Below are 15,977 nucleotides of genomic sequence, written 5' to 3' on the forward strand. Positions count from 1 at the left end.
CCCAGGGGGTCAGAAACCTCTAGGCACCAGGGCAACATTTTTTTTGTGGTTTTTTTTTTTTTTTTTAGAGATGGGGAGCAACCCATCAGGCAAGGGTCGCTGCCCTGGGGAGCAAATTGTATTTAGACCATTTCTGCCCCCCTTGGTGGCAGATTGGCCAATTTTAGGTCAATCTGCCCCCAAGGGGGCAGAAACCACTAGGCACTAGGGATTTGTTTTTTGGCGACAATGTCACGCAGGGGGAGCAACCCCGTAGGCAAGGGTCGCTCCCGGGCAGGGGGGGTTTGGGAGGGTGGGGGGTCAAATTTATTTTAGGGCATTTCTGCCCCCCTCTGGGGCCGGCTGAGGTAGAGGCCAAAATCCACAGGTAGGCACTTTGCAAAAAACACCTCTGTTTTCTGTGTAAAAATATGTTGTGTCCACGTTGTGTTTTGGGCCATTTCCTTTTGTGGGCGCTAGGCCTACCCACAGAAGTGAGGTACCATTTTTATCGAGAGAGTTAGGGGAACGCTGGGTGGAAGGAAATTTGTGGCTCCTCTCAGATTCCAGAACTTTCTGTCACCGAAATGAGAGGAAAAAGTGTTTGTTTGGCCAAATTTTGATGTTTGCAAAGGATTCTGGGTAACATAACCTGGTCAGAGCCCTGCGTTTTCAAAAATGCGCTGGTTTGCTAGGTTTCCCCAGGTGCTGGCTGAGCTACAGGCCAAAATCCACAGGTAGGCACTGTTTTCTATGAAAAAATGTGATGTGTCCACGTTGTGTTTTGGGCCATTTCCTTTCGTGGGTGCTAGTCCTACCCACACAAGTGAGGTATCATTTTTATCGGGAGACTTGGGGGAAATTTGTGGCTCCTCTCTGATTCCAGAACTTTCTGTCACCAAAATGTGAGGAAAATGTGTTTTTTTAGCCAAATTTTGAGGTTTGCAAAGGATTCTGGGTAACAAAACCTGGTCAGAGCCCCACAAGTCACCCCATCTTGGATTCCCCTAGGTCTCTAGTTTTCAGAAATGCACAGGTTTGGTAGGTTTCCCTAGGTGCCGGCTGAGCTAGAGGCCAAAATCTACAGGTAGGCCCTTTGCAAAAAACAGCTCTGTTTTCTGTCAAAAAATGGGATGTGTCCACGTTGTGCTTTGGGGCATTTCGTGTCGCGGGCGCTAGGCCTACCCTCACAAGTGAGGTATCATTTTTAATCGGGAGACTTGGGGGAACACTGGGTGGAAGGAAATTTGTGCCTCCTCTCAGATTCCAGAACTTTCTGCCACAGAAATGTGAGGAACATGTGTTTTTTTTGCCACATTTTGAGGTTTGCAAAGGATTCTGGGTAACAGAACCTGGTCAGAGCCCCACAAGTCACCCCATCTTGGATTCCCCTAGGTCTCTAGTTTTCAGAAATGCACAGGTTTGGTAGGTTTCCCTAGGTGCCGGCTGAGGTAGAGGCCAAAATCTACAGGTAGGCACTTTGCAAAAAACAGCTCTGTTTTCTGTCATAAAATGGGATGTGTCCACGTTGTGCTTTGGGGCATTTCCTGTTGCGGGCGCTAGGCCTACCCACACAAGTGAGGTATCATTTTTATTGGGAGACTTGGGGGAACGCTGGGTGGAAGGAAATTTGTGCCTCCTCTCAGATTCCAGAACTTTCTGCCACAGAAATGTGAGGAACATGTGTTTTTTTAAGCCAAATGTTCAGGTTTGCAAAGGATTCTGGGTAACAGAACCTGGTCAGAGCCCCACAAGTCACCCCATGTTGGATTTCCCTAGGTCTCTAGTTTTAAAAAATGCACAGGTTTGGTAGGTTTCCCTAGGTGCCGGCTGAGCTAGAGGCCAAAATCTACAGGTAGGCACTTTGCAAAAAACACCTCTGCTTTCTTTAAAAAAATGGGATGTGTCCATGTTGCGTTTTGGGGCATTTCCTGTCGCGGGCGCTAGGCCTACCCACACAAGTGAGGTATCATTTTTATCGGGAGACTTGGGGGTACGCTGGGTGGAAGGAAATTTGTGCCTCCTCTCAGATTCCAGAACTTTCTGCCACAGAAATGTGAGGAACATGTGTTTTTTTAGCCAAATGTTGAGGTTTGCAAAGGATTCTGGGTAACAGATCCTGGTCAGAGTTCCACAAGTCACCCCATCTTGGATTCCCCTAGGTCTCTAGTTTTCATAAATGCACAGGTTTGGTAGGTTTCCCTAGGTGCAGGCTGAGCTAGAGGACAAAATCTACAGGTAGGCACTTTGCAAAAAATACCTCTGTTTTCTTTAAAAAAATGGGATGTGTCCACGTTGCGTTTTGGGGCATATCCTGTCGTGGGCGCTAGGCCTACGCACACAAGTGAGGTATCATTTTTATTGGGAGACTTGGGGGAACGCTGGGTGGAAGGAAATTTGTGCCTCCTCTCAGATTCCAGAACTTTCTGCCACAGAAATGTGAGGAACATGTGTTTTTTTAAGCCAAATGTTCAGGTTTGCAAAGGATTCTGGGTAACAGAACCTGGTCAGAGCCCCACAAGTCACCCCATGTTGGATTTCCCTAGGTCTCTAGTTTTAAAAAATGCACAGGTTTGGTAGGTTTCCCTAGGTGCCGGCTGAGCTAGAGGCCAAAATCTACAGGTAGGCACTTTGCAAAAAACACCTCTGCTTTCTTTAAAAAAATGGGATGTGTCCATGTTGCGTTTTGGGGCATTTCCTGTCGCGGGCGCTAGGCCTACCCACACAAGTGAGATATCATTTTTATCGGGAGACTTGGGGGTACGCTGGGTGGAAGGAAATTTGTGCCTCCTCTCAGATTCCAGAACTTTCTGCCACAGAAATGTGAGGAACATGTGTTTTTTTAGCCAAATGTTGAGGTTTGCAAAGGATTCTGGGTAACAGATCCTGGTCAGAGTCCCACAAGTCACCCCATCTTGGATTCCCCTAGGTCTCTAGTTTTCAAAAATGCACAGGTTTGGTAGGTTTCCCTAGGTGCAGGCTGAGCTAGAGGACAAAATCTACAGGTAGGCACTTTGCAAAAAATACCTCTGTTTTCTTTAAAAAAATGGGATGTGTCCACGTTGCGTTTTGGGGCATATCCTGTCGTGGGCGCTAGGCCTACGCACACAAGTGAGGTATCATTTTTATCGGGAGACTTGGGGGAACGCTGGGTGGAAGGAGATTTCTGGCTCCTCTCTGATTCCAGAATTTTCTGTCACCGAAATGTGAGGAACATGTGTTTTTTAGGCAAATGTTGAGGTTTGCAAAGGATTCTGGGTAACAGAACCTGGTCAGAGCCCCACAAGTCACCCCATGTTGGATTTCCCTAGGTCTCTAGTTTTAAAAAATGCACAGGTTTGGTAGGTTTCCCTAGGTGCCGGCTGAGCTAGAGGCCAAAATCTACAGGTAGGCACTTTGCAAAAAACACCTCTGCTTTCTTTTAAAAAATGGGATGTGTCCATGTTGCGTTTTGGGGCATTTCCTGTTGCGGGCGCTAGGCCTACCCACACAAGTGAGGTATCATTTTTATCGGGAGACTTGGGGGTACGCTGGGTGGAAGGAAATTTGTGCCTCCTCTCAGATTCCAGAACTTTCTGCCACAGAAATGTGAGGAACATGTGTTTTTTTTAGCCAAATGTTGAGGTTTGCAAGGGATTCTGGGTAACAGATCCTGGTCAGAGTTCCACAAGTCACCCCATCTTGGATTCCCCTAGGTCTCTAGTTTTCAAAAATGCACAGGTTTGGTAGGTTTCCCTAGGTGCAGGCTGAGCTAGAGGACAAAATCTACAGGTAGGCACTTTGCAAAAAATACCTCTGTTTTCTTTAAAAAAATGGGATGTGTCCACGTTGCGTTTTGGGGCATATCCTGTCATGGGCGCTAGGCCTACGCACACAAGTGAGGTATCATTTTTATTGGGAGACTTGGGGGAACGCTGGGTGGAAGGAAATTTGTGCCTCCTCTCAGATTCCAGAACTTTCTGCCACAGAAATGTGAGGAACATGTGTTTTTTTAAGCCAAATGTTCAGGTTTGCAAAGGATTCTGGGTAACAGAACCTGGTCAGAGCCCCACAAGTCACCCCATGTTGGATTTCCCTAGGTCTCTAGTTTTAAAAAATGCACAGGTTTGGTAGGTTTCCCTAGGTGCCGGCTGAGCTAGAGGCCAAAATCTACAGGTAGGCACTTTGCAAAAAACACCTCTGCTTTCTTTAAAAAAATGGGATGTGTCCATGTTGCGTTTTGGGGCATTTCCTGTCGCGGGCGCTAGGCCTACCCACACAAGTGAGATATCATTTTTATCGGGAGACTTGGGGGTACGCTGGGTGGAAGGAAATTTGTGCCTCCTCTCAGATTCCAGAACTTTCTGCCACAGAAATGTGAGGAACATGTGTTTTTTTAGCCAAATGTTGAGGTTTGCAAAGGATTCTGGGTAACAGATCCTGGTCAGAGTCCCACAAGTCACCCCATCTTGGATTCCCCTAGGTCTCTAGTTTTCAAAAATGCACAGGTTTGGTAGGTTTCCCTAGGTGCAGGCTGAGCTAGAGGACAAAATCTACAGGTAGGCACTTTGCAAAAAATACCTCTGTTTTCTTTAAAAAAATGGGATGTGTCCACGTTGCGTTTTGCGGCATATCCTGTCGTGGGCGCTAGGCCTATGCAAACAAGTGAGGTATCATTTTTATCGGGAGACTTGGGGGAACGCTGGGTGGAAGGAGATTTCTGGCTCCTCTCTGATTCCAGAATTTTCTGTCACCGAAATGTGAGGAACATGTGTTTTTTAGGCAAATGTTGAGGTTTGCAAAGGATTCTGGGTAACAGAACCTGGTCAGAGCCCCACAAGTCACCCCATGTTGGATTTCCCTAGGTCTCTAATTTTAAAAAATGCACAGGTTTGGTAGGTTTCCCTAGGTGCCGGCTGAGCTAGAGGCCAAAATCTACAGGTAGGCACTTTGCAAAAAACACCTCTGCTTTCTTTAAAAAAATGGGATGTGTCCATGTTGCGTTTTGGGGCATTTCCTGTCGCGGGCGCTAGGCCTACCCACACAAGTGAGGTATCATTTTTATCGGGAGACTTGGGGGTACGCTGGGTGGAAGGAAATTTGTGCCTCCTCTCAGATTCCAGAACTTTCTGCCACAGAAATGTGAGGAACATGTGTTTTTTTAGCCAAATGTTGAGGTTTGCATAGGATTCTGGGTAACAGATCCTGGTCAGAGTCCCACAAGTCACCCCATCTTGGATTCCCCTAGGTCTCTAGTTTTCAAAAATGCACAGGTTTGGTAGGTTTCCCTAGGTGCAGGCTGAGCTAGAGGACAAAATCTACAGGTAGGCACTTTGCAAAAAATACCTCTGTTTTCTTTAAAAAAATGGGATGTGTCCACGTTGCGTTTTGGGGCATATCCTGTCGTGGGCGCTAGACCTACGCACACAAGTGAGGTATCATTTTTATCGGGAGACTTGGGGGAACGCTGGGTGGAAGGAGATTTCTGGCTCCTCTCTGATTCCAGAATTTTCTGTCACCGAAATGTGAGGAACATGTGTTTTTTAGGCAAATGTTGAGGTTTGCAAAGGATTCTGGGTAACAGAACCTGGTCAGAGCCCCACAAGTCACCCCATGTTGGATTTCCCTAGGTCTCTAGTTTTAAAAAATGCACAGGTTTGGTAGGTTTCCCTAGGTGCCGGCTGAGCTAGAGGCCAAAATCTACAGGTAGGCACTTTGCAAAAAACACCTCTGCTTTCTTTAAAAAAATGGGATGTGTCCATGTTGCGTTTTGGGGCATTTCCTGTCGCGGGCGCTAGGCCTACCCACACAAGTGAGGTATCATTTTTATCGGGAGACTTGGGGAACGCTGGGTGGAAGGAAATGTGTGCCTCCTCTCAGATTCCAGAACTTTCTGCCACAGAAATGTGAGGAACATGTGTTTTTTTAGCCAAATTTTGAGGTTCGCAAAGGATTCTGGGTAACAGAACCTGGTCAGAGCCCCACAAGTCACCCCATCTTGGATTCCCCTAGGTCTCTAGTTTTCAAAAATGCACAGGTTTGGTAGGTTTTCCTAGGTGCCGGCTGATCTAAAGGCCAAAACCTACAGGTAGGCACTTTGCAAAAAACACCTCTGTTTTCTTTAAAAACAATGGGATGTGTCCACGTTGCGTTTTGGGGCGTTCCCTGTCGCGGGCGCTAGGCCTACCCACACAAGTGAGGTATCATTTTTATCGGGAGACTTGGGGAAACATAGATTAGCAAAACAAGTGTTATTGCCCCTTGTCTTTCTCTACATTTTTTCCTTCCAAACATAGGAGAGTGTGTAAAAAAGACATCTATTTGAGAAATGCCCTGTAATTCACATGCTAGTATGGTCACCCCGGAATTCAGAGATGTGCAAATAACCACTGCTCCTCAACACCTTATCTTGTGCCCTTTTTGGAAATATAAAGTTTTTCTTGATAGCAATTTTTTACTCTTTATATTTCAGCAAATGAATTACTGTATACTCGGTATGGAATGAAAATGCACTGCAGGGTGCAGCTCATTTATTGGCTCTGGGTACCTAGGGTTCTTGATGAACCTACAAGCCCTTTATATCCCCGCAACCAGAGGAGGCCAGCAGAAGTAACGGTATATTGCTTTCGATAATCTGACATTGCAGGAAAAAATTACAGAGTAAAACGTAGAGAAAAATTGATGTTTTTTTCACCTCAATTTCAATATTTTTCTTTTTCAGTTGTTATTTTCTGTAGGAAACCCTTGTAGGATCTACACAAATGACACCTTGCTGAATTCAGAATTTTGTCTAGTTTTCAGAAATGTTTAGGTTTCTGGGATCCAGCATTGGTTTCATGCCCATTTCTGTCACTGACTGGAAGGAGGCTGAAAACACAAAAAATTGTAAAAATGGGTTATGTCCCAGTAAAATGCCAAATTTGTGTTGAGAAATAGGGTTTTCTGATTCAAGTCTGCCTGTTCCTGAAAGCTGGGAAGTTGGTAAGTTTAGCACCACAAACCCTTTGTTGATGCCATTTTCAGGAGAAAAACCACAAGCCTTCTTCTGCAGCCACTTTTTCCCATTTTTTTGAAAAAAACTAAATTTTCACTGTATTTTGGCTAATTTCTTGGCCTCCTTCAGGGGAACCCACAATTCTGGGTACCTCTAGAATCCCTAGTATGTTGGAAAAAAAGGACGCAAATTTGGCTTGGTTAGCTTATGTGGACAAAAAGTTATGAGGGCCTAAGCGCGAACTGCCCCAACTAGGCAAAAAAAGGCCTGGCACAGGAGGGGGAAAAGGCCTGGCAGCGAAGGGGTTAAAATCTCCTCCCATTACGATTGATTGTGGTAGGAGTGAGGCCAGATGGGTGGAGAACCTTGCAAAAAATGTTCCCTGGTCTGAGTTAGGTCCATATACATTAGCCAATACTATCTCCCGGCCCTCCAATCTCCCTCGGATTGCCACGTATCACCCATCTGAGTCTATGAAGCTTTCTAGCATTTGAAACGGAAACCCAGCCCACATCCATATCAAGGACCCCCTGACATCAGCGGAATTAGTGGTGTTGTATAATTGGCCCCTCCACCGTTCCTGTATAGCCTTCCCTTCTGCTTGTGTTAAGTGCTTTTCTTGTAGCACTGCCACCTGGATTCGCCTCCTTTGCAAGTACAAGAAGACCTTATATCTTTTACCCATGCATGAATGCCCCTGACATTCCACTAAATGAATTTATAAGAGTCTAATGTAGCCAGATCTCTATCCCGCTCGCAGGTGTTTCTGCGCCTCCACCCCAACACCTGCAAGCGGTCCCCTTGCACCACTCACTGGAGTTTGTAGCTATTAAAACGTGTGAATCATTTTTCCCCTTGTAACTAGGCCAACAATTAACTTCCCGACTCCCCTTCTCCAGGACAAAAGATCTGTTACCTCTCATCCAAACCTAATCTATTATGTAAACTAATCTATTGAATCAAATCTGGGGGCGGCCCTCTAGATGGTATAGAGGTCACTGCAGTGTCACCTGCCCCCCCCCCATCATTTTATTGTAAGTGCGCCATTGTGCCCGGCTCCCTCCCATCTGTCACTACCGCCTCATTCATTCAGTGGTAAAAGGATATCTCTTGAACATATTTTGGCAATCTCATGGTGGTGGTGTGGGTCTCCAAAAGCATCCGGAGCGAAGGGGTCAAATGATGTAGTCTGATATCCCAGGCGTCACCTCCGGTCCTGTCTCTTCAGACATGTGTGTAATGTCAGAGTGTCGATCTGACCCCGCTTTGTTCAATCTCGTCCCCCAACGTGTGGATGGGACAGGAGCCCGGCTCGCGCAGGGAAGCCACTGCTTCCATCACCTTTTGACATTCCTGTTGCACTTCTTTGTTAGAAGGAGCCAATAATCTGTGGGTCAGCCTTTGCCAGGGTTGCCTATGTTGTTGTTACTGTAGGTTACCTAAATGATTGACCTCACTTGGCGGCGATTGAGAGTCTATCCACTGCCATATTTCTTCAGGCGAGGTAAAGAATTCCGATCCTTCTTTAGTCATCACCTTCAATCGTGCCAGGATTATCATTCTGTTAGACTTTCCATCCTTGGCGTGGTCTCCCTTAACCTTTTACCTCTGTATCCCAGGTTTTTGATTTGTTCTGGACTCTGTTTTTGCTATTTTTGTTACTCTGGGCACTTTACCAATGCTAACCAGTGCTAAAGTGCAAGTGCTCATATACAAAATGTGTATGTAATTGGCTTATCCATGATTGGCATATTTGATTTACTAGTAAGTCCCTAGTAAAGTGCACTAGAGGTGCCCAGGGCCTGTAAATCAAACGCTACTAGTGGGCATGCAGCACTGGCTGTGCCACCCACAAAAGTAGCCCTGTGATCATGTCTCAGAACTGCCACTGCAGTGTCTGTGTGTGCAGTTTTAACTGTAAATTAGACTTGGCAAGTGTACCCACTTTCCAGGCCTATACCTTCCCTTTTCTTACATATAAACCAACCCTAAGGTAGGCCCTAGGTAGCCCCGAGGGCGGGATGCAGTGTATGGTTAAGGTAGGACAAACAGTGTGTGTTTTTTATGTCCTGACAGTGAAATACTGCTAAATTTGTTTTTCACTGTTACAAGGCCTGTCCCTCTCATAGGTTAACATGGGGACTACCTTTAAATCTGATTACAGTGTAGATTCCCTTTGATAGAGGATATACATGTTGAGTTTGGGGTCTCTGAGCTCACAAAAATTTAACATACATCTTTTAGTAAAGTTGATTTTGAGATTGTGTGTTTGAAAATGCCACTTTTAGAAAGTGAGCATTTTCTTGCTTGTACCATTTCTGTAACTCTGCCTGTTTGTGGATTCCCTGTCTGGGTCAGTTTGACAGTTGGGCTGCTTGCACCTTTCACTAGACAGTGACACAAAGGGAGCTGGGGTGTAGTCTGCATTTCCTGATGAGCCATCTGTGCTAGGAGGGAGGGGAGAAGTGGTCACTTACACCTGAAAGGGCTGTGCCTGCCCTCACACAATGCAGTCTCCAACCCCCTGGTGTGTGTCTGGGGCCTGGCCTGGGCAAGGCAGGATATCACAATCAAGAGAGACTTTCCTGTGGAGTAAGCCTACTTCAAAGGGCAAAATGAGTATAAGAAGGACACCCAAAACCACAGACTTTAGAACACTTCTGGAAACCAAGAGGACCCTCTGCCTGGAGAAGAGCAGAAGAGCTGCCCTGCCTGTGACTGTGCTTTGTGGAGCTACCCTCCAGTTGCTGTTTCTGCCTGTGCTAGAGGACAAAGACTGGACTTTGTGTTATCTTCCTTCTTGTGAAGAACTCTTCAAGGGCTTGATTTAGAGCTTGCCTCCTGTTGTTTGAAGTCTCAGGGACAGCAAAGACTTCTCTCTGCCAACAACTGGAGCACTGCTGAGACTCCTACTCTGCCAAGTGGTGCCCATCCAGTTTCTGGGACCCTGAAAGGAGAAGTTGGCAGTCCAAGAGTGAGAAATCTACACACTGACCACCGTGCGGGGAAAAGATCGATGCGACTCCGATCTGCGGCTGAAAAATTGATGCGCCACCGGTTTCACGGCTGAAAATCGACGCTCGCCTGCAATGCGACCAGAAGATGGATACCCGTGGCTGGAGAAATGATATGCAGCTTCTTTGACGGAGGCTGGTGAGATCGCAGCCGGTGCCGCATGGTTTTCGGATCATTGTGCCGCTGGATTTCCGACGCAAACACTGCTGGGCATTCAAGAATGATGCAAGACCTGCCCGAACCAAAGAGTGCTGACTGGATCGACGCATCGCTCTCCTGCAGAGAGAAGAAATGACGCACGCCGACCCGACAAAAGGAGAAACAACGCAAGGACTCGCTCGTTAGTGATATTGACGCATCGCAAGCCCTTTTTTATGCACACTCGCCCCTGCGGGGTTATTTTTGATGCGCCCAAGGTACATTTTCATGCTAACAGCGTTTGTGTGTGTTCAAAATTACATGAAGACTCTATTTACATTTTGTGTGATAACTTGACTTGTGTATTGTGGATTTTTTTCATTTTGGTCTTATTTTGTTTAGATTAATATTCTCTATTTGTCTAAACCTCTGTTGTGTCATTTTGTAGAGTTTTCATTAAGTTACTGTGTGTGTTGGTACAAATACTTTACACCTAGCACTCTAAAGTTAAGCCTACTGCTCGTGCCAAGCTACCAAGGGGATATGCAGGGGTTAGCTGAGGGTGATTCTCTTTTCCCCTGACTTGAGTGAGGGTCCTTGCTCGGACAGGGGGTAACCTGACTACCGACCAAAGACCCCATTTCCAACACATTCCATACTGTATCCCCATTTGTTGCAGTTTCTGTTTAGCTTCTCTGAAGGAGGCCCTTTGTTTCTGAACTTCTCGTGAAATGTCTGGTAAAATGCAAACCGTGCTGTTTTCTACTGTGCAGTCACTGTTTTTCCTCACTTGCCTCAGCAACTAGGCGGTCATTACAACATTGGCGGTAAAAGCCGCATACCGCCGTGCAGAAGAATGCCAACACACCGTCGCGGCCGCGGAAAACCGCCACAGCTATTATGACCGACAGCACAGAATCCGCCAAAAGTCATACACCCACACAAGTCCGCCACACCAAAGGTCGGTGATAAACTGTTGAAAACTAATCCTCCACCGTCACACCAAGAGAAATACGCCCACACTATCACGACACACGAATCCACATGGCGGTCTTTCAACCACGGTATTCCATTGGCGGTGTTAGAAATGGGGTTTTTGGTTGGCAGTCAGGTTACCCCCTGTCCAAGCAAAAGCCCTCACTCTAGTCAGGGTAAGTCACACACAATCCAAGATTATCCTGTGCCCACCCTCTGGTAGCTTGGCACGAGCAGTCAGGCTTAACTTAGAAGGCAATATGTAAAGTATTTGTGCAATTAATCATACAATACCACCATATAGCACCACAAAAATACACCACACAGTGTTTAGAAAAATGTATAATATTTATCAGGATAATTGTAGGTCAAAAAGAATAAAGTTGCAATGGAAAATTGTAGAGATATCACTGAAAAGTGATATAAAGAGGGTCATTCTGACCCTGGCGGCCGGTGGCCGCCAGGGCCACCGACCACGGGAGCACCGCCAACAGGCTGGCGGTGCTCCAATGAGCATTCTGACCGCGGCGGTTCAGCCGCGGTCAGAAGCGGAAAGTCAGCGGTCTCCCGCTGACTTTCCGCTGCTCATTGGAATCCTCCATGGCTGCGGAGCGCGCTCCGCAGCCATGAGGATTCTGACCCCCCCTACCGCCATCCAGTTCATGGCGGGAAAGCCGCCATGAACAGGATGGCGGTAGGGGGGGTCGCGGGGCCCCTGGGGGCCCCTGCCGTGCCCATGCCAATGGCATGGGCACGGCAGGGGCCCCCGTAAGAGGGCCCCAAAATGTATTTCACTGTCTGCCTTGCAGACAGTGAAATACGCGACGGGTGCAGTAGCACCCGTCGCACCTTCCCACTCCGCCGGCTCGATTACGAGCCGGCATCCTCGTGGGAAGGTCGTTTTCCCCTGGGCTGGCGGGCGGTTTAACTGGAACCGCCCGCCAGCCCAGGGGAAAACTCGTAATACCCGACCGCGGTCTTTTGACCGCGGCGCGGTAATTTGGAGGGCGGGATCCTGGCGGGCGGCCTCCGCCGCCCGCCAGGGTCATAATGAGGCCCAAAGTGTCTTAAGTCTTTAGAATATAAACAAAGTCTCTTTCAAGCACAAGTACCTGGTTTAGCGTGGAAAAATCTCCTTAGAGGGCCACAAAAGAAGAGGTGCGTGGAAAAAGGGTGTGTGCGTCGATTTCTCCTCAGCACACACGGACTTGCGTCGTTATTTTCCACTCGGGGAAGTCGTGCGTCGTTTTCCGGCACGCGGACACTCTCTTTCTGTGGATCGCGGTGATTACCAGATGTAACGGGTCTATGCGTGGATTTTCCTGCTTGTTTTCCAGCTGCGCGTCGTTCTGCAGGGCTGCGCGTTGAAATTACGATCTCACAGCAGGCGCCGCGTCGATTTCTCCTCTAGAGGTCGGGCGGCGTTGTCCTTGCGAAGCCGTGCGTTGGATTTCCGGTCGTCCCCAGAGCGTCGCGTTGATCAGCGTCGGTGTGCGGCGTTTTTCTCACCGCGGCACAAGCTGTGCGTCGAAATTTTCGGCGCACAGAGCGTCCAAGTGAAAAAGGGAAGTCGTTTTGGTCCTGAGACTTCAGGGAACAGGAGGCAAGCTCTATCCAAGCCCTTGGAGAGCACTTTCACAGCCAGACAAGAGTTCAGCAAGGCAGCAGGCCAACAGCAAGGCAGCAGTCCTTTGTAGAAAGCAGGCAGGTGAGTCCTTTGAGCAGCCAGGCAGTTCTTCTTGGCAGGATGTAGTTTCTGGTTCAGGTTTCTTCTCCAGCAAGTGTCTGATGAGGTAGGGCAGATGCCCTGTTTTATACCCAAATGTGCCTTTGAAGTGGGGGAGACTTCAAAGAGTGGCTAAGAAGTGCACTAGGTCCCCTTTCAGTTCAATCCTGTCTGCCAGGGTCCCAGTAGGGGGTGTGGCAGTCCTTTGTGTGAGAGCAGGCCCTCCACACTCCCAGCCCAGGCAGACCCATTCAAAATGCAGATGTATGCAAGTGAGGCTGAGTACCCTGTGTTTGGGGTGTGTCTGAGTGAATGCACAAGGAGCTGTCAACCAAGCCCAGCCAGACGTGGTTTGTAAGGCACAGAGGGGGTCATTCTGACCCCGGCAGGCGGCGGGAGCCGCCCGCCTGGAGGGAACCGCCAGAAGACCGTACCGCGGTCAAAAGACCACGGCGGTCATTCTGGGTTTCCCACTGGGCTGGCGGGCAACCGCCAAAAGGCCGCCCGCCAGTCCAGTGGGAAACAGCCCTCCATGAGGATGCCGGCTCCGAATGGAGCCGGCGGAGTGGAGGGTGTGCGACGGGTGCAGTGGCACCCGTCACGTATTTCAGTGTCTGCAATGCAGACACTGAAATACAAAGTGCCCCGGCATTGCCCATGCTATTGGCATGGGCACTGCAGGGGCCCCCAGGGGCCCCCCGACACCCCTCACCGCCATCCTGTTCCTGGCGGGCGGAACCGCCAGGAACAGGATGGCGGTGAGGGGGTCGGAATCCCCCATTGCGACGCCATGGGGGATTCCCAGGGCAGCGGAAAACCGGCGGGAGATCGCTGGTTTTCCTCTTCTGACCGCGGCCGAACCGCCGCGGTCAGAATGCCCAAGGGAGCACCGCCAGCCTGTTGGCGGTGCTCCCGCAGTCCCCGGCCCTGGCGGTATTTACCGCCAGGGTCGGAATGACCCCCAGAATGATTTAAGTGCAAAGAAATGCTCACTTTCTAAAAGTGGCATTTCTAGAATAGTAATATTAAATCCGACTTCACCAGTCAGCAGGATTTTGCATTACCATTCTGGCCATACTAAATATGACCTTCCTGCTCCTTTCAGATCCGCAGCTGCCACTTCAACAGTGTATGAGGGCAGCCCCAATGTTAGCCTATGAAGGGAGCAGGCCTCACAGTAGTGTAACAATGAAGTTAGGAGTTTTACACTACCAGGACATATAACTACACAGGTACATGTCCTGCCTTTTACCCACACAGCACCCTGCTCTAGGGGTTACCTAGGGCACACATTAAGGGTGACTTATATGTAGAAAAAGGGGAGTTCTAGGCTTGGCAAGTTTTTTTAAATGCCAAGTCGAGGTGGCAGTGAAACTGCACCAACAGGCCTTGCAATGGCAGGCCTGAGACAAAGAAAAGGGGCTACTTAAGTGGGTGGCACAACCAGTGCTGCTGGCCCACTAGTAGTATTTAATTTACCAGCCCTATGCACATAAAGTGCACCTTACTAGGGACTTATAAGTAAATTAATAGTCCAATCAGGTATGATTCAAGGTTACCATGTTTTAAGGGAGAGAGCATATGCACTTTAGCACTGGTTAGCAGTGGTAAAGTGCGCAGAGTCTAAAAACCAGCAAAAACAGTGTCCACAAGTGGAGGGAGGCAGGCAAAAAGTTAGGGGTGACTACCCTAAGGCTGTCAGGTCTAACAGGCGGTACACACCACTGCGCTCAAAATACACACACACATACAAAACACTACCACATTGGACAATTCGAAATACACACAACTGATACACATACACACCACTCCCACACACCCAATATAATATAAAACACACACCCACAAACCCCTACAACCAAAAATCACGAACGAAGGCCAGAGAGACACCACCATCAACAATACTAGCATCCACAGGCACACAACACCATCACCCACATAACTTCCACGTACCTAACACTACACACCACTACATATCAGCACACTTATCACCACACACACCACCCCACACATCACCTACACCACCCCATGTCACGGCAAAGATACCCCAGGTTCTCGGAGGAGGAGCTCAGGGTCATGGTGGAGGAAATCATCCGGGTAGAGCCACAGCTATTCGGATCACAGGTGCAGCACACCTCAATTGCAAGGAAGATGGAGCTATGACGAAGAATAGTGGACAGGGTTAACGCAGTGGGACAGCACCAAAGAAATCGGGAGGACATCAGGAAGAGGTGGAACGACCTATGGGGGAAGGTGCGTTCCGTGGTGTCAAGACACCACCTGGCGGTTCAGCGGACTGGCAGCGGACCCCCACCTCCTCCTCCACAACTAACAACATGGGAGGAGCAGGTCTTGGTGATTCTGCATCCTGAGGGCCTTGCAGGAGTAGGTGGAGGAATGGACTCTGGTAAGTAAAATCTTAACTATTACATCCCCCCCCTACCTGCATGCCAGCACATACCCACACCCTCACCCCCATCAATCCAACTCCTCACAAATGTCCCAACATCACAAACCACACATCCTAAACCCAAGCCCTGCATGCAACAACAAAGCATGGACACCCATCACTAAAGCATGGCCACTGCACATACCCATACACCCCACTAAACCATCATCACACAAGGTTCCACACAGGAATGCAAGCACTGGGGTACACGGTCACCCACCCATTGCACACCATGCCACATACAGATTTAATAAACATCCTTTTATACCCCTGCAGGACCCCTACCCAACGTCACCAGACAGGAGGGTCCACACATATCCACACCACCAACAGAAGAGGCCCACAGTGATGACAGCACCTCTGTCCAACTGGATCTAGATGACCAGCCCGGCCCATCGGGGACCTCTGGACAATCGGTTCCCCTCACCCAGTCACAGGCCACCACAGAGCTTCCCCCCTCTGGAAACACCAGCACAGCACCCACCCAGCAGGCCCATACCTCTGTCCCCAGGACACGTCAATCAGCAGTGTGTCCACCACTACAGGGAACCCAGGCTAACCCATCACCCCAACAACAACAGGGACCTGGCGGCAGTGGTAGTAGGCACACGGTCCAGGGGACGGAGGCCCAGGAACACAGGGGAACTGGGAGGGCTGCTGTGCGACAGGGGCCGGACACGCCCAGGGAACCCACTCTCCACGAGGCCCTCTCCAACATCATG

The sequence above is a fragment of the Pleurodeles waltl genome, chromosome 7, assembly GCF_031143425.1.
Source record: "Pleurodeles waltl isolate 20211129_DDA chromosome 7, aPleWal1.hap1.20221129, whole genome shotgun sequence".
In the NCBI taxonomy this organism is placed as follows: domain Eukaryota; kingdom Metazoa; phylum Chordata; class Amphibia; order Caudata; family Salamandridae; genus Pleurodeles; species Pleurodeles waltl.